We start from the raw sequence: 23,061 nt of genomic DNA, 5'->3' as shown, positions 1-23,061 counted from the left end.
CTAGAAGACCTCAAAAAGGAGTGACATCCATAAAGCAAAGGATAGGAAAAGGATCCTGAGTCAGAACAGACTTCAAGCTGGCTAAGAGCTAACCCACCTTTTACTATATTCTATGGCCTATGCTTTCTGCCCATGGCTTATATAGAAACCTGTACCAGGGCCCAGGAGAATCTTTGTGCCTGGTACATCTCAGAAGAACTTCAGAGATCACATTGCTGTCTAACATTTTTATTTAGGCCACAACGAATGGGAAACAGGTTTTTTTCTTTTTTCATTTCTTCCATACTAAAGAAGTCCTTTATAGAGTGTTGGCACAGTCAGTGTCCAATCTAAGTAAAAAAGGCTGACACGTAGAAGAAACATATTTCTAAGGTATACAGTTTCCTGGTCAGTATGCTTATTTGGTTCTATCATCGCAGGATTTGGCAGGGTGGTGTGGGATTTGTTTAAAACAAGATGACATTTGACCAGCCTGCAGGAAGAATGTTACATGTGGTTCCAACACCCTTATATCGCTACATAAATATGAATGGGTGCTTAATGAGAACTTTAGAATGACCTGATCTCTACTCTTTCTGAGACTTCATAAGTGGGCTAAACAAAGTTGCTTGTCTTCACTGGGCTTATAGTCTAATAGGGAGGGGAAAATAAACAAAGTCAAAGGACAGCTAATATAATGTGCTATAGTTTGGGTGTGATATAATCTAAGAACAGGAGTTGTGTGTGTCCATGTGGAACATGTGGTTTTTATCTTGGTTGGACAAAGTAGGCCTCTCTGGCAAGGTAACATTGTCCTAAAGAAAGTGAGCGATGAAGCCTATGGCTATCTGCACCATGACAATCCCAGCCAAGTACAATGGCCCCAATGAACATCAGTGCTTGGCACAGTCCAGTACCACAGAGAAACCAGTGGGGCAAGAAGGCAATTTAGGAACAGGTAGGCCTTAAGAACTAGGGGTACAGTGACAATGGTCATGGTTCATGAGTGGAATTAGAACCTTGGGCTTTGATGGGGTGGAAGATAGGATATCTGATTCTCTTTTAGAAGGCATTTCACTTGGTTCTGTGGAGAACAGATAAATTACAAGGCACAAGAAGACCAGTTCTTGCTTACCATAATAGGTTCAGCTTTATAAATCAATTCAATATCTGGAATTTAGTTAAAATTAAATGGCAAACAGCTAACGTTAAAAAAGGACAAGACACTTCTGGGATGATTCTTTTGCTAGATTTATAACTTAAAATGTTTGGGAACCTATAAGAATTAGAGAGATAAAATATTCATAATTAACATACTGAACAGACAGTAAACACTGAAGAAAGATTCAAATCTGTGTCAGTCTCCAAGACTGATACAATTAACCACTCCGAGTCACTGTCAATCATCATTCCATTTTTTTAAATTTCAGCCAAAATATACTTTTAAAGAGCAGATCCTGATACTCTCATTCCTCTTCAGCCTATTAATTGTCTACTGCTTATTGCCCTGCAGTCAAAATCCAAACCCCTCAATAGTTGGTTCAAGGCCTTTTTATGATCTGACCTCTGAACGCCAGAGTACAGAATTTGTTCCACGTCCTTAATAAGACAGTGCTTTCTTATTTTCAGGACTTTGCAGATTGTGTCTACTGTGCCCCAAACCACTTCTTGCTCTTTTCTGCTTAAAATCAAGATTTGAAAAAGCACTTACAACTCATAATCCATTTCCTAAGAGACTAATACTGGCTTCTCTTTTAAATACTATTGTAGATACTGTATAAATACTTTAGATGTATCAATTATATCTAATATTTATAATAAACTGCATTTCTGTGTTATACAAGTCCTGGTGGTGCTATGTACATCATAGTCCTTGCAAACAGCACCCCCTAGAGTTGTACACTCCACAGTACCCCCCACCCAAACTACATATAATAGGTACTACTAGCCTATTAAAAGAAGGATAATTGGGGTTTAGATAGGTTAACTCTATTTAACATAGTACGTTTTATAATGATCCAAACTCTGTCTCAAAGACGGATAGAATTAGTGGTTCAATTATGCTGTCTCTGATTGTGTAAGAAGTAATCTTTGACAAACATTGGACATGGTCTTGAAGTATCTCACTGGAAAGGCTCTTGGCTTCCATGTGGGGTTAGGAGGCACTAGGTAACAACAACCTTATGTAAGGTTTCTAACAGCCTGACTCTTATCTTATGGATTAAAGAGACTCAAACAAACCAGCATCAATTACTATGATGTAGTACAAGGGTTAGCATGTTCCTAGAGACAGACTCTCTGGCTTTTAGCAATCTCCGGGCAACCTCTTCCTACATGCACTGTCAGGGAAATCTCTCAGGTCAACCCTGCTTCATCCCTGCCTTACACCACATCTCACCATATATTCTTAGGAAAAAGTTTACTAGAGTTAAAAAGGTAGATGAACCATTTTTTTTTTAAATTCATTTTCAGTCTCAGAGGAAAAAGGAAGTCCTTAAGAAATTCCCAATTATATTCAAAAAGCGACAGCATCTTAATTTGTGAAATCTGTAGACACAAAGCACTGATGTAATTTATTGGCAATGAAGCAACTGGAAAGAACTCTTTGGACTTAAGTTGCTTTCTTTATTAAATTAATACAAAATCCAAATGCTTGTGAGGATGTGGGTAGATGTTATCTAACTTTAAGTTCCTTTGTCTGCTTTTTTCAGAGTTTTTCCTTCCAGTGAGAGAAAGGCTCAAATCAGTTCTACTTTATCTTCTCTATCTGCTCCTCAAAGATATTTTCCTAGGAAGAAAGGAACAAAAGCACCTGACTTTCCTTTATACTGTCTTGCTGTAGTGAATGCTGAAACAAGTGTAGGCTGACTTTTAAGGTGGATTCAAAGCAAGTCATGTCTATGGACAGGGACCACCTAGAAATAGCCATGACATCATCCAAATGCACCTTCAGCAAGAATGAAGAACACTTGAATTATCTTCTACTCATTATTTGTTTTAAAACAAAACAAACAACTGCATCACTTACAAATTACCACCTGAGGGAGGAGTTGGGGAGGTGGGGAGGGAAGAGATGGTAGGGGAAAAACAAAGGAGGAGGTAACAATGCTGGATAGAAAATGTACTCATTACCTTACTCATGAAACTGTAACCCCTCTGTACACTACTTTTACAATAAAAAGTATTAAAAGGAACAAATTACCACCTGAATGGTACTAACAAAAGATGGTAAGAAGATTCTCAGCTACCAGTAACCTAGTCACCCATGCTGAAGGTACAGGTCACAGCAAGCCAGAACATTATCAAGTTGTAGTATATGAGGTACAGCCTCCACAGCAAAGAGGCCTGAAGCCTAAGGAGAGTGTAGACTGCCTTATTCTCTGTTGGACGATGTATCCCAGTTTATAACTGTCATGGAGTATCTGACTCAGAAAAGGAGAACATACTGGCATTCCATAGCCCAGGTATTTGACAGCCTGATTATTACCTCCTGTTTACTGGAACTTGGGATTATTCTGAGGAATTCCTTGACTCCTCTTCATAGGACCTGGAATTCCCTTCTATGTTATTCTTCCTGACTAAAGGTGTCAAAGTTGAGCAACTAATCTATTTCTAAGGCAATACTAACACAAGTATAAATCTTTATCCACACATGAGGCTCGCACTTCCAAATGCTCCTCAACAAAGAGAGGATGTCAGAACATGAAGGTCTTTGTCACTCCATCATCCTCTCTAGGTGTAAGTTACTGTTTCTGGCTATCAGCCTGTGCCCAGAGGTCGGGAGGAAACTTGGTTTCCACAGTGACTCTCTTAACGTTTTCCAAATAGAGATTTTTCTTCTCTGTTATTCGATATCTTGGGACAGCTACAGTTTGTGACACACTGGGAGAGGAATGGCTTTCTGTCTTGAACTCTTCTGCTTACATTTATAAAACTAGAATCAGGATCCCATCCCTTGTCAGAAAACACCTACTTAGTTGAACGCTGGTAGTTCATGCCTGTAATCTTAGCTACTCAGGGGGCTGAGATTTGGGGATCCTGGTTCAAAGCCAGCCCAGGCAGAAATATCTGTGAGACTCTCTCTATAGTCACAAAAATAAAAAGCCAGGACTGGGCACCAGTGGCTCACGTCTGTAATCCTAGCTACTCAGAAGGCTGAGATCTGAGGATCATGGTTCAAAGCCAGCCTGGGCAAGAAAGTCCGTGAGACTCTTATCTCCAATGAGGCACCAGAAAAGTGGAAGTGGCACTGTGGCTCAGTGGTAGAGCACTAGCCATGAACTGAAGAGCTGAGGGACAGAGCTCAAGCCCAGAGTTCAAATTCCACAACTGATAAAAATAAATAAATAGCCAGAAGTGGAGCTGTGACTCAAGTGGTAGAGCGCTAGCCTTGAGCTGAATTGCTGAGGGACAGCGCCCAAGCCCAGAGTTCAAGCCCCATGACTGACAAAAAAAAAAAAAATCTCCCTAGATTTTAATGCTCAGTACAGTGACTTTTTCATTGACATATTCCCAGTTCCTAGAAGAGATCTTGGGGCACAGAAGATAAGCAGCACGTATTTATTGTGTGAATAAAATAATTGTCATGTGCTCATTTACAAAATCTCTGATGCTGACCCAGAATCTGGGAATTGGTCCCTGTCATTGCCTTTAAAAATACTGTCTGTGTAAAATGAATGTGTCCTAAAATGAGCAGAGGGTATCTGGTGGAAAAACCAGTATCAGGTTTAGCCAGTGGAGAGACTAAGTGCAATTCCGGCTCATGTAGTCTGGAAAAATTGATGTTCAGCATAAAGAGGAGACCTGGGACTGAGATCTCATCCCTAGCACCTGGTTATGGGTCTTATTACACCAGCCCTGGGTTATTGATTGCTTCTGCCCTGTTGAGCCTGCATAGCCTAATTCTATAGACTTCTTCAAGGAAGCGTGGCTACCTCACCTTTCATTAAAACTAAATGATATCAAAACATCAACCAAAAATGACCTCCATCACAGAAGCCCTGTAAAAGGAGAACACCATGAGTTTAAATATGAATACCTTAGTTCTGCCTGCTCACATGGAAATGTGAGTGGAAGGATCAAGTCTAGAGAAGAAGAAAAACTTTCCAATAGAAAATAAGTAAAGAAGAATTCAGAGGGAAGACCTTCTTCTAACCTTGGGCTCCATGTGGAGTGAGCAAGAATTGTACGGCATTTTCATTACTCCAGGATCCCACACACAGCAGAGATGGAAAGGCCCACTTTGGCATGGATGAAATAAGGAACGGAGGTCACCCACAGAACAGGTGCTTTGAGAGTTGTTTTGCCTCTACTTAACTTAACCACTTTGAAAATACTGCAATGAGGTCTCTATTATCATTCTTACTTTACAAATTAAATAAAAAGTAATAAAAGTAAGCTGATATGGTCATACAGACTTAATTGACAGAACAAGGATTTTAATCTAGGCACTTTGAGTTACATCTTTTTTTTAAAATTTCCCTACACAAGCTAATGATACCATTCTTGGAGAACCAAATTTTCTGTAGTTCAGGAATTGGATAAGAGTCGCTTCTCAGGCAGGCCTTCCTTCGCCCCTGAATGAATGTGTATAGGTGGCTTTATTTAAAAGGACTTGGTATGTTTTCTACTCTAGCCTCCCCCTCTAAGTACAAGTTTTGTAAGCGATTCATATTTGTTCCTGTAGCCAGGGAAAGATGATCCAATTGGGGGATCGTCAACTAAAGTTTGAGGTCTGAAATCATTCTAAAATCACCTAACAAACTCAAGGATTTCCCATTTTCTCAGGAGAACAGAAAATGGAAAGAAGTCCTACCAATGGGTAAGAAAAACTAAAATAAAAGATAGGAAGATGCAATTGTGGTGAGCCAGGAAAAAAAAAGATACAGAATTCTGTCATCACAAGTAAACACTTTACTACTACTAAAACAGTTATTTTTCAAGATCTCAATGTAGTTCAGAAATGTATTGTTTTAGAGTCAAGACTTATTATTTGTTTTAATTTAAAACTGTTCAACAATCCAAAAAAAATGTTAAGAACAAGATATTCATCCATGTTGTCAACTGCCAAACTTTTCTTAGTCACTCATTTGTGCCAGATATTTGGTCTGAAAGATGAGTTAGATATATGTCCGAAAGGGCTCACACTCTATTAGGGTATTACTACAGTTAAAGAATGAATTCCTTTACTAGAAGACAGAACTCTTCCTTTACTAAAGAGACTTGCCATGTCATTTGAAGAGTGAAGATGAACTCTCTTTAGCCACATTCCCAGGTTGATGCACAGGAGTGCTTAGGTTACTATATCAGGGTTCTGGAAACTTGAATCACTCAGCATATGGTCCCACACCCAAGAGGTTTCAAGTATCATTTACTTCTGGACACAAGGTATCTTAGGGCATCTTCCATGTAGTGAATGAATCTTCCAGGGGCATCTTGACAATGATAACTAATTCAGAGCAAAAGCTATTCACCATCAATCTTGAAGAGAAAGATCCATGGTTTTCCTCATTTGGTGTAACTGGAATGTGTCTATAAATCTACAAGTAAACGCACTGGATGGTAAAAGACAAAATAAAATACACTTGGACATGCTAAATTGTACAGGACACATTCACATGGTGAGACCAAAGGAACATATTCTTCAGAGAGGATCACAAAGGCTCAATAGTTATGTGCACATGATCCTATAAGATGATGTTTATCAAAATGAAGTCCAAGAAATGAAAACAAGAGGTTTTGATGTTTTTTCCTTCTTTCTTGCTGTTTTTGTTTTCTGTATGTTTTGTCTTATATGTAAATTTATCTGTTTGGGGGAGTGTAATGGGGGAGCACAGGAAAGGTGGGACAAAGGGTGAACAAAATACAGCAGTGATACTCACTAGACACGATGTTGAAAATGAGCCAGAAAACTTGGGGGGAGAGGGAAAAACTGGGAGAAAGAAGGGCAACACTGTTCAAAAAGAAATGTACTCAGTACCTGACTTAGGTAAGTGTAGACTCCCCCCACCCCCATACATCACCTTTACAATAACAATTTAAAAAAACTTTAAAAAGAACATCCTTTCTTTGAAACTTTACCTTACATGCTGAAAAAGAGTGAAATCCTATTCATGCATTGTTTTTATCTAGGCCACTCAAAAAGATTCTCTGCGGAAAAAAAAAAATGAAGCGCATGAACCTGTTGACATTTAACCTTAATAAATGTGTGTATCTAGTGATCGCTCACCTGCTGTGTTTCTAGTTCTGGTGGGGGTGGACATTTTACATACTCATCAAGCATCTACTGACTGGCCTCCATGTGCACAGAACTATAATGTGCACTGCAGGCATTTTCAAGATGGTGAAATACCATCCCTGTACCTAATAGGTTATAGTCTCCAGCTGAAAGTTGCCATCATGTTCAATAATTCACAGAAAAACAGGGAAATTCCATAATTTAAAGGATCAGAAAAATGACAAAAGCTGGAGAGACGGAGCAAACATTCCAGAAGGAAGAAAAGACATGGTTAAGGGCAGAGAAGAACACTTTTCCAAATTCAGTTTATCACACCCACCCCCCCCCCAACATATACAAATATCACCTGAGAAACCCATTAAAATGCAGAGAGGTTGGCCTCATCATCACATATGCAACAGGTCTCAAGAGGAACAATAAAATTTTACTTTTGACCTCACCCCTAGGAGCAGAAGGACATAAAGGGAAGAACATGGTGGAGGGCAGGACAAGCCCTGGGGCAGACGTATGAGCAATGAACACGTGCTTAAGTAAGGAGCTGGAGAGAAGCTAGTGCCTGAAAGTCAGAAGACACTGTTTTCCTAATGACGCGAATAATATATCAGATGAGTTTTGTATCTCACAGACTGGGTCATCGGGGAGGATTTTATAAAGCCGTGTGTGTGTGTGTGTGTGTGTGTGTGTGTGTGTGTGTGTGTGTGTGTGTATGCGCACGCGCATGTGCGCACATGCGCGCGTGCGAGCACAAGAGGTGGGGAACTGCAGGCTGAGGGAGGACGGACCCTAACTGGAGTCAATAAAACTCTGAAAGAAGCAATTAAAACACTGAAGTCATTTATGAAGCACCTACTTTATACTTTCGCTGCAGGTTAGTTCTGCCTCTTCTAAGCTGAAAGATGCAAGGATCTCTAGAACACTACATGAATATGGACTATGACTCAGAATAAATGGAAGGCTTCAGAGAGCTGTCCAATTTCCATATGAATAACCTAAGTAGAGCAAGAAAACACACAGAAACATGAGCTCCAGACCAGACCAGAAGACTTAGGTGCTAAGAAAACTGTGTTCCTTAAATTGTAGGCTCTTACTCTACCTCTTCACTTCCATGCAAGAGTAAATCTAATCTGTGCACACATTTTTTTGTTGTTGTAAGAGTGATGTACAGAGGGATTACAGTTTCATAAGTAAGGTAATGAGTACATTTCTTGTTGAAACCTCTCCCTCGTTTTCTCCCACTTTCCCTTCCTCCCTGATTCCCCTTCCTCCTCCAAGTTGTAAAGTTCATTTCCAATATAGTGTCACATGAGTATTGCTGTTGCATTGTTTCACCCACACATTCTTACTAGTCTGCCTCTTAGAACCGGTGATAATGGATACAAAAGTCAATTTCAATCAAGGAGATAGAATATCCACAGTGATTTTTTTTCCTTGTTTTTCCTACTATCTTCTTAAATAAGAAACTTGCTGATTAGGTGAGCAATGGCTGGTGAATTTAACAAGCTTTTCCCTGAGTCACTTAAGTTTCATCTTCAAGTAGAAAGCTTTTCATAAGATGGAACCCTATCAACTTGATGTATGTGTATCTTCCAAACTTTCCTAAACAGTCTCAGGTAACAGTCCTTGAAAGAATAAAATGCACTTGAATAGAGCACTAGTATTAAAGAGAAATTACCACACAGACACATACATACAGACACAGACACACAGACACAGACACACACAGACACACACACACACACACACACATTACCAAGCAGATAGATGCTTACTTCATGATGATCCTTCATCACTGTTTGTGCATTTTCATCACTGTTTGTGCAACAATTTTTGGAGTTACTGACAACATACTTAGCATCCTGGCTCTAAAACCAAGAATAAGTACACAAAGAACCAGTATAAAAGGCAGTAATCTTTAAAAAGCAACAACAACAAAAAAACCCAGCAAATGGAGTGTTGACAGCCTGTGGGAAAATACAAAAGTTTTACACAAACCCCACACTCAAATCCCTGAGTGATTCATAAAATATAGTTTGTCTACTAAATAGGGCATCTAGTGAGATACTCTTTCAACTAGTCCTATACACTTGTACATGAAAAAATGGTTTAAATATTGACTTAAGGAATTAAGGTCATGTTAGTAACTATAATGAAACTACTGTTAATATGGTGGGACAGATGAAGATCTATCAAAAAAGTAACCCTAAGAGGAGTCCTGAACAAAAGAAGGGAAGGGGGATTCAGCAGAGAAAGAAACGCCAACCATTTAATCACTTAATAACTGAAAATAACTTCTGCCTATTAAATCATTGCTAAAGCAAGGGCAATTTTCACCAATATTAATGACTAGTGAAAACATTCATTCATTCAAAAATAAATACCAAATTCTGTCACATGTCTAACTCCAATGGTTCTAATATCATAGCATCATGAGAAATAAAAATACCATCACTGTATGGAGGATATAATTTAGCCGAAAGAGAGGCAATATTAATTTATATCACTATCACCTTTTCCCATAATGATTAACTTGGAAAAGTGCTATGGAGCCAAAAAACCTACAAGCTTAGGAGAGTGAGTAATTGAGGATTCAACTCATTAGTGTGTGAGGAAGGTTCTTCTAAACAAAGAACATCTGAGCTAAAATACAGAAAGCAGCAGGAAAGCAAGCAAAGGTTGCTAGAGAGCAAGGCCTTCAGATGACGCTTTTGCCACTAGCCTTCTCTAAAATGGGATTGCTCAAAAACCTATTTCCTTATGTTTGAAATATACCAGAAGTAGTTTTTGTAATAGATGTAAGCCTTTCCCTCTTGGAAATATGAGCAACCTAATTGCAGTTAACTGATTTCTGCCACACTGCTGGTGGTCTAGGGACTAAAAGAAATGATTGCTGATCTTAGCCCTATCCCATGTCCTAAAGAACATGTCATTTCCTCCCCCCCTTTCTCTTTTTCTTTCTCTCTCTCTCCCCCCCTCTCTCTCATTCCTCCATTAAATGGGGGGGGGGGGTTTCTACAAACATCTGTAACCACTATTCTAATATTACACTTTGGTATTGACATCATCACAAGAACCTGCCCACCTTCCAGATTTCCTGTTCCTGGTAGTCAGCTTGAGCCACTATATGAAAATTACCCAGCAATGTACCATATTTTTCATTCCCATGCTTTCATACTTGTCCTTTGTGATTAATCTCAAATGTTAGTCTTCCCTTTCTATGACTGCCTTTAGTGGCTAGGACAGACCTTAAGAGTCAACTCACTTTCTTTCTCCCTTTTCCCAAGAAAACTCAGGCCTCACTAAAACCAAGTGTAACTAACTGAAAAAGACTTTTTGCAAAGCCCCAAATCACAGAAGCAGCAGAACTGGAATCTAAAATAAGGTTTCTGAGTTTCTAGGCCATCTCTTTCCACACTACACCAATTGCTAGAATGTCTAAACCCACTGATGTAGGATTTGTTTCTCTCACAATCTACAGTGTGTGTCAGGAGCAGACAAACCATGGCCGGGGAGGCAGCTTCAACCTGCCTCCCCTTCTTATAAAGCCCAGGAAATTAAAATGTTTTGTTTCCATTTATTTTTTAATGAGCAAGGGAAATTGGTGGGGGAAGAACATTTCATGATGTGAAAATTATGCAATATTAGAATTTTAGTGTTTTTATAGAAAGAGCTCTGTCTAGTGTTTATGTTTGGCTTATGGCTGCTTCCTTGTTACTAGATTGGAGCTGAATAACTGTGACAGATCCTATGGTCTAAAAAACCAAAAGCATTTAATTAATGGCCATTTAAGAGAAGTAGACTATGTACCTAATGCTATTTGGTATATTCACTCTGTATATATGTACTATTCTCTACCTTCTTTTGACAACCTCCTCTACTACAAATTAAAATATGCATGTAAGGACATACAGGAAGGGCCACGAGTACTTGCTCTCACCATTTATCTCCCAAGTTGTGAGCCAGCCAAAACTTACTATGTACTCATATGCCAAAATCTGTGCTATCCACTTAGTATTCCTCACAAAAATCCTCAAGATTTTCTACTAACATGAGCTCAAAGAAGCTACTTTAATAATGTTAAATACACCACCTACTAAATTCAAACAAATGTAACTATTATAAATACGTGTGCTGATCTTCAATCTAGAAGACTGAGGACTCTAGATTCTTTAATTCTCTCTTTTTTTTTTTTTTTGGTCAGTCATGGGCCTTGAACTTAGGGCTTGGGCACTGTCCCTGAGTTTTTCTGCTCAAGGTTAATGCTTTACCACTTTGAGCCACAGCTCCACTTCAAGTTTTCTCATAGACTTTCCTGCCCAGACTGGCTTTGAACCATGATCCTCAAATCTTAGCCTCCTGAGTAGCTAGGATTACACAAGTGTGAGCCACCAATAGCCAACTCTAATTAATACTCTTATTTTTGTTTTACGGTCGTGGGGGCTGAACTCTGGGCCTAGGCACTGTCCCTCAGCTCTTCAGCTCAAGGCTAATGCCCTACCACTTGAGTCACAGTGCCACTTCTGGATTTTTTCTGCTTATGTGGTACTGAAGAATTGAACCCAGGGCCTCATGCATGCGAGGCAAGCACTCTACCACTGAGTTAATATTCTTAAATTAGAAGTATATCATAGTTCTTCATCCTTTCCTGGGAATCTCTAGTCATTTAGGGATTCTTAAGAAAAACAGGCAAGTTTCTGGATATATTCTACACTATGAGGAGATGCAGCTTGGATGAAATGACTTCTAATATCTGCTATCTCTGACTTTACCTTCAGAGTCATTTAACTTTACATAGTCTTCCTCTGATTATTTGTGAAACAGCAAACTAAAACAAAACTTCATGATGCCAGTTGCCTTTTCAGTGTTCATCAACTCAGTGTTAATAAACTCAAAAGCATTGGCTAGAGAATCTCTAAAAAGAACTGCATGCCCTATGGAAGAAAGAGAGCAAGGAATTATGGAAAAATAACCACAAACTCCACCCTACACCAAGACATAAACTTTTGTTCTAGGATCCCCCAGCCCCACCCCAAACCTTAAATATATGAAAGATTAATTCAGGAGAGTCACTTGAAACTTCGGAGAGGTGGCATCTCTCCAAGTATTATACGTAGAGATGGTGTAGGTTTAGATGTAGCATGTGGGGGCTTCTTTTGGGAAACCCAATGTTCAGCTCTACCATTCCAAGTACAGCTTCTCCAAAGAACACAGTTCCTCATCCACCACCAATTCCTCCAATCCCAGCAATGTCAGCATGGCGAATGGATGTTCTCTATTGAGCAGAGACCCAAAGGGTGACACTGAGTCCTATGATTTAAAGGGTATCAGATGAAATGAGAAGCTGGAAATTTTCAATCAAGAAAGCATACAAACATCAGTGATAAACCACTAAACAAAATCAACTCTGACTGTGGATGGAAACAAAGCCAAAGTTAAGGGAGGAACAGGCAGCCCTCACCTCTGACTATGGAATCCTCTCTCTGCTAACTCATACCAAATGTTACCCCCATATGCAAAACACAGTTGTGCAGTGGCTTATGATGCCATTCTTGTCTCTAGATACACAATCCTTGTGGCATGGCCCTGATTGGAATACAGCAGATCAGAAGAGCCTGGAAATGGCCTTGACCAATGATTCAGGGCTGGTCTTGTCACAAATTAGATGAGCAGGGTTTACATTTTTCACAAAGAGCCCCAATTTGTTTTTTTATCTTTTACATTCTTTGAGAATGAACTAAATGTGAACTTCTCCATGAAACTATGCCCAAAGTTCTCTCTTTCTCTTTTTAACTCCTCCATTACTTTGGTTGAAAAATAATGATTTATCTTAGTCAAAATGAGAAAACAAGTACACAGCTGACATATTTCACATATGTCACAATCGCAGCAAATTTCACATAACTTCTCTTCCTCATCTGCACTCCTGAAATGTCCACTGTAGACCTTTGAATACATTGATCACATGTCTTAGTTGAATTGATGTGAATTACTGAATTACTATCTTGCTGTCTGATTTCATCTCACAGTGGAATTAACCAAGACACCACTCTGGCTTCAAATGCATGGACATCTGCAGAGTGATACTCTTTCTGTCTGTCTTTTTTTAAAAAATTAATTTGGACTCATATTTACATTTAGTTTTCTAGAGGCCTTTTGTCACATTCTAGGTTATCAGTGAATATTATGCAATGGCACAATAGAACCCATTAAGATTTTTAAGAATATCAATTCACTTGCAGGAAAACATTTTGCCCATTTCTCCAAAGAACAGAAACAACTAAACGTTCAAGAAATGACTCAATTTTTACAACTAAGGAAAATTCTGCTGCTTCTCTCTAGCTATCCTCTACCCCTCCCATGAACAGCTCTCTTCCCAGATACTCTGCTCCATCACACTCCCCAACCAGAGGAGTCCTCTGGGTCACTTACTGGGCACCAACCTAGTTTTAAGCCTCCTTCATTTCTTCCGTATCTTTCTGTGTTCTAGCTTCCAGGACCTTCTACCAGCCAATTACCTAAATCAGACTAAGTTAAAAAATGAGCATAGGCAAATAATAGCTTTTGAGAATTTACTGTAGCTCTTTCTGGAGTAATACTGTTGGATTTTAATAGGGATCCACTAGATAAGATTCCTTTATTCAAGTGAATGATTTTAATAGTGTGAATTTCAGATCCTCGGCTGGCCTACATTTTCTCCTTGTTTATGTTACCCTTCTTGCGAGATTGGCTAGGAAGTTTCATGTAATGTCAAAATGTAATTCTCTTTAAAACCTGTGTCAATTTTACCTTTTTTGCTTAGGAAATTTTCAAAGGACAAAGAAAAAGAGAGTCTACAAGTAACACTTGGGGCATCAAGGACTTCCTTCAACTATCTTGCCAACTTGATTCACTCTGGAAGATGACACCAGATCTCCCTGCCTGAATCCTGAACTCCTCCTGGTGGAAGTGCACAGGACCATTGACTCTTGGAGTTTCCAAGCCAGAAAATGGCTGTTCAATTCACAAGTTGTATAGAGAACCTACTCATGGATGAGTTTAAGTCTTCAAAGTACACACTATGTAAAATGTATTTCGTGATATGTTTGTATACATGAAAGGCAAGGAAGGACAGGTGCAGAAAGACAGAGAGATTGAAAATAACCCCACTATATTTAATGAGGCCCCTCTATATTAAGCCCTGAGTTCAAGTCAAAATCTCAAAGGCAAACTCTGAAAGCTCATATTTTCAGAATCTAGTCCACCCCAATGGGTCAGAAAACACCTGACATTTACTTCCATTAAATCTCAGATATGTCTCCAGGGAAGAGAAAATCCCTTTGTTCAGAGAGAAAAGTAGAAACAGCTAGTTCAGCAACCCACTGGCCTGGTTAGCCACAATTCCTACTGAGAATTAGAGCTGAAATGATAGACAGCTAAGGGAGTTATCTATGTAGGATTCTGGGATCTAGAGAAAGTCAGGGAGCATATTTGCCACAAGAGGGAGCAGCAGAATTTGGTCAGATGGGAGCCTATTTGGGGCCAGGTTATAAGGGGAGGGGAGGGAGGCGGGTTTCTAACCATGAAGTCTAGGACAGTTGTAAAGAAGGTGTTGCTATAAAGTGTGGATGATATGGATGGCTTGGCAAAATATAGATAGATAGATAGATAGACAGATAGATAGATACATAGATAGATCACTTCAAGGCCAAAAAAAAAAGTTAAATAAAACTGCTGCAAGACACAGATAGAAGACAGGCAACAGCACACTGATTCCTAAATATGTATTTTTTAACAACTGTAGAACAATAACTTAATTTTTATTTGAAAGCAGCATACACACACACTGTAAGAAATACAAATCATGCATCCCAGGTGCTCTAATACCCTCTTTGCACTGTGAATTTCTTTTCTCGTATTCAATTTCGATTTCAATTTGGATCTTATTTCATTTCACGCTGTTCCGGTGGCCTGTTTCTTACCAACATACTGTTCTCCCTCTACCTGAGGTAGTGCGGAGAAAGGACTGGTCACAATGAACACACACATAAGAAACAGGTATTAAAAGTCCTAATGTGTGACGGGAACATCCACAAGCAAAGGGAATGTTTTCTGTTGATGTTGGCTTCTCCCTCCACACCCCCTCCCCACCACTACCATGAACGTGCTTCTCAAAAGAGGAATGCAACTTCATGAGATCTGCAGTTTTTCTCATGATTTATTTTGTCAAAGAAATAGATTAAGCACTAAAAGGGAAGGAACCATGCGTTTACTTTGCAAGATAAATAAAAGTCTATTTTTGTCTGATAAAAAAACATGTTAAATATAGCTTGTTCACAACTGCCATAGCTCTCTGGGAATACATTTTCTTTTTTTCAAAACATAGGAAGCTTAGGAGAGCAATTAATGTTAAGTCCTGTAAATTAGCATTGTATGCATTGTGGACTATACTTCATCTTCCTGCTATAATTTTATGTGGACTAAAAGCACTTTCCTTCCTCCTACATGGTCAACAAAGGGTTATCTCCTCGTGAATCTAAATCCAAAATGATGTAGTAGAAACTATTATTTAGTAACAAAGTGTCTCGACAGGTAGATGGGTAGGTAAATCGATATAAGGCACACCTTTATATTTTTAGCTCATTACTAGCCTCTCTTAGCCCCGTTAAGCTATCAGGCATAGCGTGAAGTCTGGCTATCAGGAACAATTCTTTTTGACCCTTGCACAGTTCAGTCGTGAATAATGGTTTACTTCTACACAGACCCCCCTCCTTTATCTCCTTCCATTTTTTCCAGGAATTTATCATTCCATTTTTAATAATACATAACAGCCATCTTAAAGGGAGGGAGAGAAAAGCAGGCTTCTCTGACAATCAGTTGGAGAAATTGTACCCAAAGACCTCTTAGACCCAAATAGATCTATCTCTTCAAGCAGGGTGTATTTGTAAAAGGAAAAGGATTTGAGAAAACACATTTTGTGTCTTGGTGAAATAAGTGGGTCTCTGCCACTAGCTCTTTCACAAAGACCAAAGATGGAGAAAGCTGTCCTTCCTTCTTATTGCCTTCACACCCGGCTAACCTCCCAATTAAGCAAGTTTAGCAAAGGCAGAGAGCTAAATCCAAGTGACACGGGATTTGTACAATCCATCCCTCTCCTGGCTTTGTGTTCATTTTAACTAAAATGAATGAAACATCTAGCTCCATTTTCTTCCCTCCTTTCCTGACTTGCTGCAGGAGAGCCCAGAGGGACAGAGAAGCTTGTGGGGTATGTGTGTGTATGTGTTTGTGTGTGTATGTGTCTGTGTCTGTGTGTCTGTGTTGGGGTGGGGGGTGGGGGCCGGGGGGACATACTTTCAGAATTCTCTCTTGATTGCCTTTGTCCCCATTTCCTTTGGGAAATCCTCGCACAGGTCCTGGATTGTGGATGTTCAACTGCTCCTGTTTGGAGACACTCAAGCCATGCCTTGAACCAGATCTGATCAGCAATCTCCACAGACTCTGTCAGCTCCTCCATGATCAGGATGCCTGTACTGTCTTCACCACATCTGTCATTTTTTAAAAAGCTTCTTCCACTACACCTCCCACTGATATCCTTTTTTCTCTTTTTAGTCTTTACACCTCCAGCAGGATAAAGTTTGTGTTGTTATATTCACAGCCACTAGTTTAGTGGCTGACTAGCAGAGAGGTGCCTTCACCAGAGCCAGGCAAAGAAGGGGTTAAAGCCATGCCTAGTGCACATGACTTTCTTTCCAGTGCCAGCAGATAATATGCACATTGCTCTCTTCAGACACAAAAAACTTATATATATATATACATATACATACATATACCGAATATACATATAGTTAAATTTGATCACCCCTGCTTTTAAACCCAGCCGCTGCCACTTTATCTGGGGAGGGAAATACAAATTGCTAGCCAAGTCATTCATCAAACAGAGACAGCTTGGAGGGGGGGGGGGGGGTGCAAGGATGCCGTATTTTATAAAGCATCCTTTAGATGGATTTGGTTTCACTAGTTGATTGTCCAGCTATTAAATAATTTTTTTAAAAAAAAAGAGTCGTCTCTCTTTTTCATGAAGGTAGAGCCAAGAAGGAAATCCTCACATCATTCTATGTTATACGTTGACCATTTCCCCAAGCCCCAGCACAGCCCCGAGACAGAGAGATAATGGAGCTGCAAAGTTCCCTTGGAAATCTCTAGGGGAAGAGAAGCTTGTGTGTGCAGAAACCCCAACTCCCATCGGGGCACAGAACGCCCCAGGACTGGGAACCCTCACCGCCCCCTCCCCAGCTCACATTTCCTCCTTGTCCTGTCCCCTTCTGCCCGGGGCCACACCTCCTTCCTCCCCGCATTCCGGGGTGGGGTAGAAGAAGAGCACCCAGAGCCCGCCAGCAGCAGCAGAGGTGGCTGGCCAAGTGTGTGGCCTCGGGGAGGACCCCAGGGATTGACCAGGCCGGCGGGAGGGCTGACCGCGGGGCGGGGGAGGAGGGGGGGCGTCTAGTGGAGTGGTGGGGGGTCGGGGAGGGGGAGCGTCTGGATCCCGCAGCACTGTTTCCTGAGTGGACTTCAATCCCTCACACCCCAGATCCCCCCCCACCCCCAGCCCAGCGCGGGGCAGGGCGCAGCATCCCTCCTCTGGGAGCCCTTTCTCCCACCTCGGGCTGGCTGGGTACGAGCGGGGCGGGCACCCCCCGCCCCAAACCACCAGTCTGAGCAATTTTACTCGGGGGTAGGGGAGGGGGGCAGGGAGAGAAAGCGCAGATATCCAGAAAAATAAAATTAAAAATTGAAAAAGAAATGTGCAGGCGCGCGCGCACACACAGGCTCACACTCACACACACTCACACTCACACACACACACACACACAGAATTTAGAAGCCAGTCTTGCCAACACGGAGGAAACTGTAGCCTTGGGAACAGGCAGGAGAAAAATCAGTTAACGGTACGGGATGGGTGCCCGTGTGCTCGGCTCTCCCCGGGTCTTACCTGGGGTGGGCAGTGGAGTGGATTCTCCGCGGGTCCTCCACGCTAGGAAGAATCGCGGCGCCCTCCCTCCGTCTCCGCAGCTCGCGATCAGAAAGAGGTCGCTCCCATCGCTCGGGCGGCGGGGCGGGGAGGAGGAGCGAAGCACAAAGCGGGCGGCGGCTGCGGCAGGCAGCGGGCGGGCGGGCGGCGGGGCAGCCCACCGGCTCTCGTGCAAGCGGCGCCCGCGCGAGCCGGAGCGAGGGAGCGAGCGGCGGGCGGTGGAGCGGCGCCGCGCGCGGACCGGCGGGCGGGCGCGAGGCTGCGCGGAGGCCGGCGGGCCGTGCGGACAGACGGGCGGGCGGGCGGGCGGGCGGACGGACGAGCGAGCGGCCAGGCGGCGCGCGCGCTCCCCGGCTTCCCTCGCTCGCGCCCTCCCTCCCTCTCTCTACCCTCCCTCCCGCGCACACCCGCCCCGCCACCCGCTCCCTCGCTGGCTCTCACGCGCGCTCAGCCCCGCTGCAGCCGCAGCCAGCTAACGCTCAGCGCCCCCCCCCCCTCGCGGCCCGACCCCCGCCCCTCCCAGGGCGCCCCGGACGATCGCTCGCTCCCCCCTTCCCTCGCTCGCTCGCGCGCGCGCGCGCACCCCGGGCCGGTGGAGACCTCCACCAGCCTTTTAGCTCTCTGCAGCGGGCCGCGGAGACTACATCTTAGGTTTCCACGGGGCTCGGGACCCGCGATGCGTGATGACCCCCGCCCCAGCCGACGCTCCCTCGGGGGGCGCCCAGCCTCTGGACCCGCTGCTCGCGCAGACAGACAGGCAGACAGGCGCAGCAACTTTCCCTTCTTTTCCTGGGCTGCATCCGTAGACGCAGCCCCGATCTCCAGCCGTCCACCCGTCTCTCACCTCTGAATTTGTTACCCCTCGCACATCTTTCTTCCCCCACGTCCCCTTCCTCTCCTGAAGGAAGCAAAGGGATCTGGGGGATGCGTTCGTGCCGGGGTTTAAGCATCCGCCGCCATCGGACCTGCCGGGGTATCCCCTGCTGCTCCACGCGGGCACAAACGCGCGAGGAAATGGGCGGGGCCGCGGGGGCGAGGAGGGATTCCCCAGCTAAGCGCTCGGGGTGTCAGCTCACCTGGGAATTAAGACCCAGCGGCTGATTACTGTGGAAACGGTGCCTCTTTAAAAAGAATAAATAAATACAAACAAAAGTCTAGAGCGGAGTAAAGGAAAACTCAGCACTAAGACCGAGGCAGGAAGAGACCCAATGCAGCAATCGACGAACCATTCATTGTCCTTTCCAAGAGAAGCATTGCCATTGCCAATACATCACTTCCCCATAATTAATAAAGGAGCATTGCAGCAGGCTCTCGCTCTCTTGACAGCTCATTCATCCTTACAAATCCTTAATGACTTGGCAGGATGAAAGGCTAGACCTACTGTAGAGTTCACACCAGCAACCAAGGCTGTCTGCATGCACAACAGACATGCCTGTAGGTCTCCAGTGGAGCCCCAAGTTGGTATTGTTAAAGTAGCAATATATACCGACTCTTGTGGTTTTTGCAAAGGCTGGGGACTGGGGTTAGGGTTTCAATAGCTGCTATGTGGGGCAGAGTGAGAAAAGGGAGCTGCAAAGCAGGGGTCGGAGAGTTTTAAGTTCTAGTGGAGTTCTCCCCTGGTACTTACAGTGCAGCTCTGGAAATCAGTCCTGGACTCTAGGAATCTCAGCCTGCCTCAGCATTAAAGAAGCTCCTGGGAAAAGTAGCCCTCTCTCTGGACCAAAGCCAGTGGCTCTCAACTCTGCCTGCACCTCAGGTCTCTTGGGGGAACTTTAAAAAAAATCCCAGTGCTTAGGCCACACCCCTGACTGATTAAATTGGAATCTCTTGGGGTGGGACCCAGACTTCAGTAATTTATTTTTATGTTCTCTGGTCAGCTTGTAAATCCAGTGAAGGTTGAGAGATCCTTTTCTGGATAAGTCCTCCTTAAATATGATGTAGGTATGAATCATTTGGGGATTGCAGATTCAGAAAGGAGCCTGGGGTCTGAATATCTAGCAAACTTACACAGTGCCTTTGATGCTGTCTGAACCAGGACCACAAAGGGCCCTGTGACATTCATGGAGTGGTTATAGACATTGGGCTTAGCTAAAGAAACCCTGAGCTTCTCTTGTCTTGCAAATTTGCAGGACTCTTTCTTTGGCTAAGTTACGTTTTCTTGGATGCCCCACAGCCACTGTGAAGACTACACAGACAACTGGCACATGGGGTGACATAGAAGGTCACCCTCTCTCTGTTCTAATATGTCCTCAGCCAAAAATTGCTCAGAGCCCTAACTTCCAGGGAGAGACAGATATTTGGCTCACACTTCATGATGGGGGTTTGAAGAGAAAGCAGATGCCTTCTAAATGACAAAGAAAAGTTTGTAATTAAAGACTCCAGTTACCATTAAAAAAAAAAGAATACAGTAATGAGTTAGGAATTGGAAGTGAAAGGTAAATGAAACGTCAGCAAACTGTACCTCATTGGACTAGATTTTGTGGGAAGGATGTGGCTGGTTATTGTTATTATGGGCCACTTAACGACTTGGTCCAGATTTTTCTTGGAAGTGTGTTTTGTAACTTGAGGTGACAAGAAGCCTGGTCTGTAAATGTCTGTTCCTTCAGTGCCCCAAATCCATCTTGGCTGCAGCTGAGAAGGCATTAAGCCTGTACCTTGATCCTCTTGATTTCTCTTCTAGCCGAAACTGATAGGTTAATTTGGATTATTGGTGGGGGGGTGGGGGAGAGGGGTATATTATGTATGTTATGTAAAATAATTAAGAAGCAGTCTAGTGATTTGGTATGCTTTTTGATTTGGCTCAAGTGCTGAGTCCCTAATTTTTGTTGCATTTCTTTTTCCATTAAGGGCATCTTTATAATGGTTCTAAGTCCCCAAGGCAAATCAAACCTTTCCTCTCTCCTAAATATCACACATGACTGGATTTTTATTTGCAAGAATTATCAAAGGCTACATCAAGAGCGCCAGACTGGGGGAGAGGACAGCTCTAAGTAAGGAAATAGCGAGGCCACTGCAGGCTGAGGGTTTGCAAAAAAGAAACTTTAGCAAGAACCGTTTGGTAAGAAGACAGAGGTTGTCCATCTGGCATGAATAGGACTTCTTCATGGTAATCTTATATATTGATTGCTGTTTTTCCCTCTGGATTGAAGATTTAAACCACCAGTCTTTGCTAGTGATCGATTCAGTCTCTACCTAACCAAAGTGGTAGGATCAGCTGCCTAGGGCATTCTATAGGAATAACATTGGATACTTTCTGAAGATGGTTCGCATTTTCACACACTCTTTCCTAAGCAATACTCAGGGGGTCATGTACTAAATTTGCCTTCAGTTGACATGTGAATGATATGAATTACGTCTAACTTCATATCCAGTCCACAGAAGATGAGATCAATACTGTATGGAAATATACAATGATTTTTTTTAATCCTCAACAAAATGAATGCTTTGCTGTAGTTCTTTACTTTTTTTAAACTTTGATTTACTTAAGTCAGAGATACCACTGCTATTTGACTTTTTGTTGTTGTTTTGTCTTGTTTTCCCCTCTCATTGCTTAGGTGATTTTATTCTAGCCCTAGTCTTCCTTCATTCCATCTCATTTCTTTCTGTGCTCATTCATAGACTCAGCCTCATACAGATTTCTGACTTAAAAAGCTAAGAGAGCACTTCTAGCCTAGTTAATGAATAGGGTTTATCAGTAGCCTCTTCTTCCTGCCCAAGAACCTCAGGAGGAGGGTTTAGGTTTTGTTTGATTTTCGTTTTGTTTTTGCAGGGACAGGGATCAAACCCAAGGTATTGTACATGCTAGGTTAGTGTTCTCCCACTGAGCCACACCCCAAGCCCTACTTTAAGGTTTGATGTCTTTTTGCTGCTAGTTGTATCCAAGGCTCTTTGTCCCGTGAGGATTATTTCTAACTTCTAACTGCTATTCTTCCTCTTTTCTTGTTCTGGCAGCTCAAATTTTGCTTTTTGGGTTTGTTTTGACCACTTAAACACCAGTCTCCACATACTCTCAAGACCCCGTCCAGGGTACAGAAATCCAGAGTGGAAAAGCAAGCTTCCTGGTGCGTATGCAGGTGCAAAGCTCCTCCCCTGTGCTCTATTACCACGGGTTACACAACACTTCCTCCAGATCACTCATGAGTTTGTCACAGTTGTGAATGTCAGAAACCTACAGTGCCATCTTTGAGTATCTTATACGCAAAGGTTGAACTTATACTAATCTGAACGCTTCCTTTTCCATTTTTGCTCCTTATTACACTCAGGAAATATCTAATCTTTGCCAATGAGATCTCAAACACAGAATCATTATGGAGAAGAATCAGTGAGTCTGAAAAGCTCCCTATCCAGTTAAGAATCAAGGTTTGGTACTCAGAACACCTGGGTTGAACTGGCAATTCTGTTTTGACTGTGTGACCTTGGGGAAATATTTTAATTTCTAGAATTCAATATTCTTGTCTTGAAAACGTGCATTATAAAATTTACAAGGGGACATAGGGAGGATAGATGTATATACTATAATGTGCTTGAAATAGTTTTTGTTAATAGTAGTTAAATAGTTACAAGTAGTAAATAGCTAAGTAGTAGTTAAAATAGTACTTAAATAGCAGTTAGATGATATTTTTATTATTTGTAGTATTAAAGTTTTAACTCATAATTTTTATATTCATAAATTAACCAAAACGTTGGGCTCTGAATAGTCTGGCTGTCTCATTGTTGATACTGATTATGCTATGGTTTTGTTATGCAGAAGCTGCTTACACTTTTCAATTGTGCAAGGACTGACTGTGGTTGCCTTCACCCACAATATCCATTTTCTTTTTATGTCCAAGTATCAGTTTGATCT

General features: G+C 42.1%; 1 protein-coding gene across 5 annotated transcripts in view; it reads right to left on the bottom strand.

Moving 5' to 3' along the window:
- Positions 1 to 19,951, bottom strand: part of Slc8a1 (solute carrier family 8 member A1) — a 278,075-nt gene extending 258,124 nt beyond the window's left edge. For 2 of the 5 annotated variants that reach the window (XM_042675377.1, XM_042675379.1), the window contains exon 1: positions 19,846 to 19,951. The gene's annotated coding sequence lies outside the window, so the exon portion shown is untranslated. Of the gene's footprint in view, positions 1 to 18,179; positions 18,295 to 19,845 lie in introns of those variants that run through there. The other 3 variants (XM_042675380.1, XM_042675381.1, XM_042675378.1) reach the window with 2 other exon arrangements.
- Between the last annotated feature and the right edge of the window lie 3,110 nt (positions 19,952 to 23,061).

Source organism: Dipodomys spectabilis, unplaced genomic scaffold (genome assembly GCF_019054845.1).
Source record: "Dipodomys spectabilis isolate Male_0828 unplaced genomic scaffold, ASM1905484v1 ptg000026l, whole genome shotgun sequence".
Classification (NCBI taxonomy): domain Eukaryota; kingdom Metazoa; phylum Chordata; class Mammalia; order Rodentia; family Heteromyidae; genus Dipodomys; species Dipodomys spectabilis.
The sequence above is the reverse complement of the archived record's forward strand: the minus strand, read 5'-3'. Positions and strand labels throughout refer to the sequence as shown.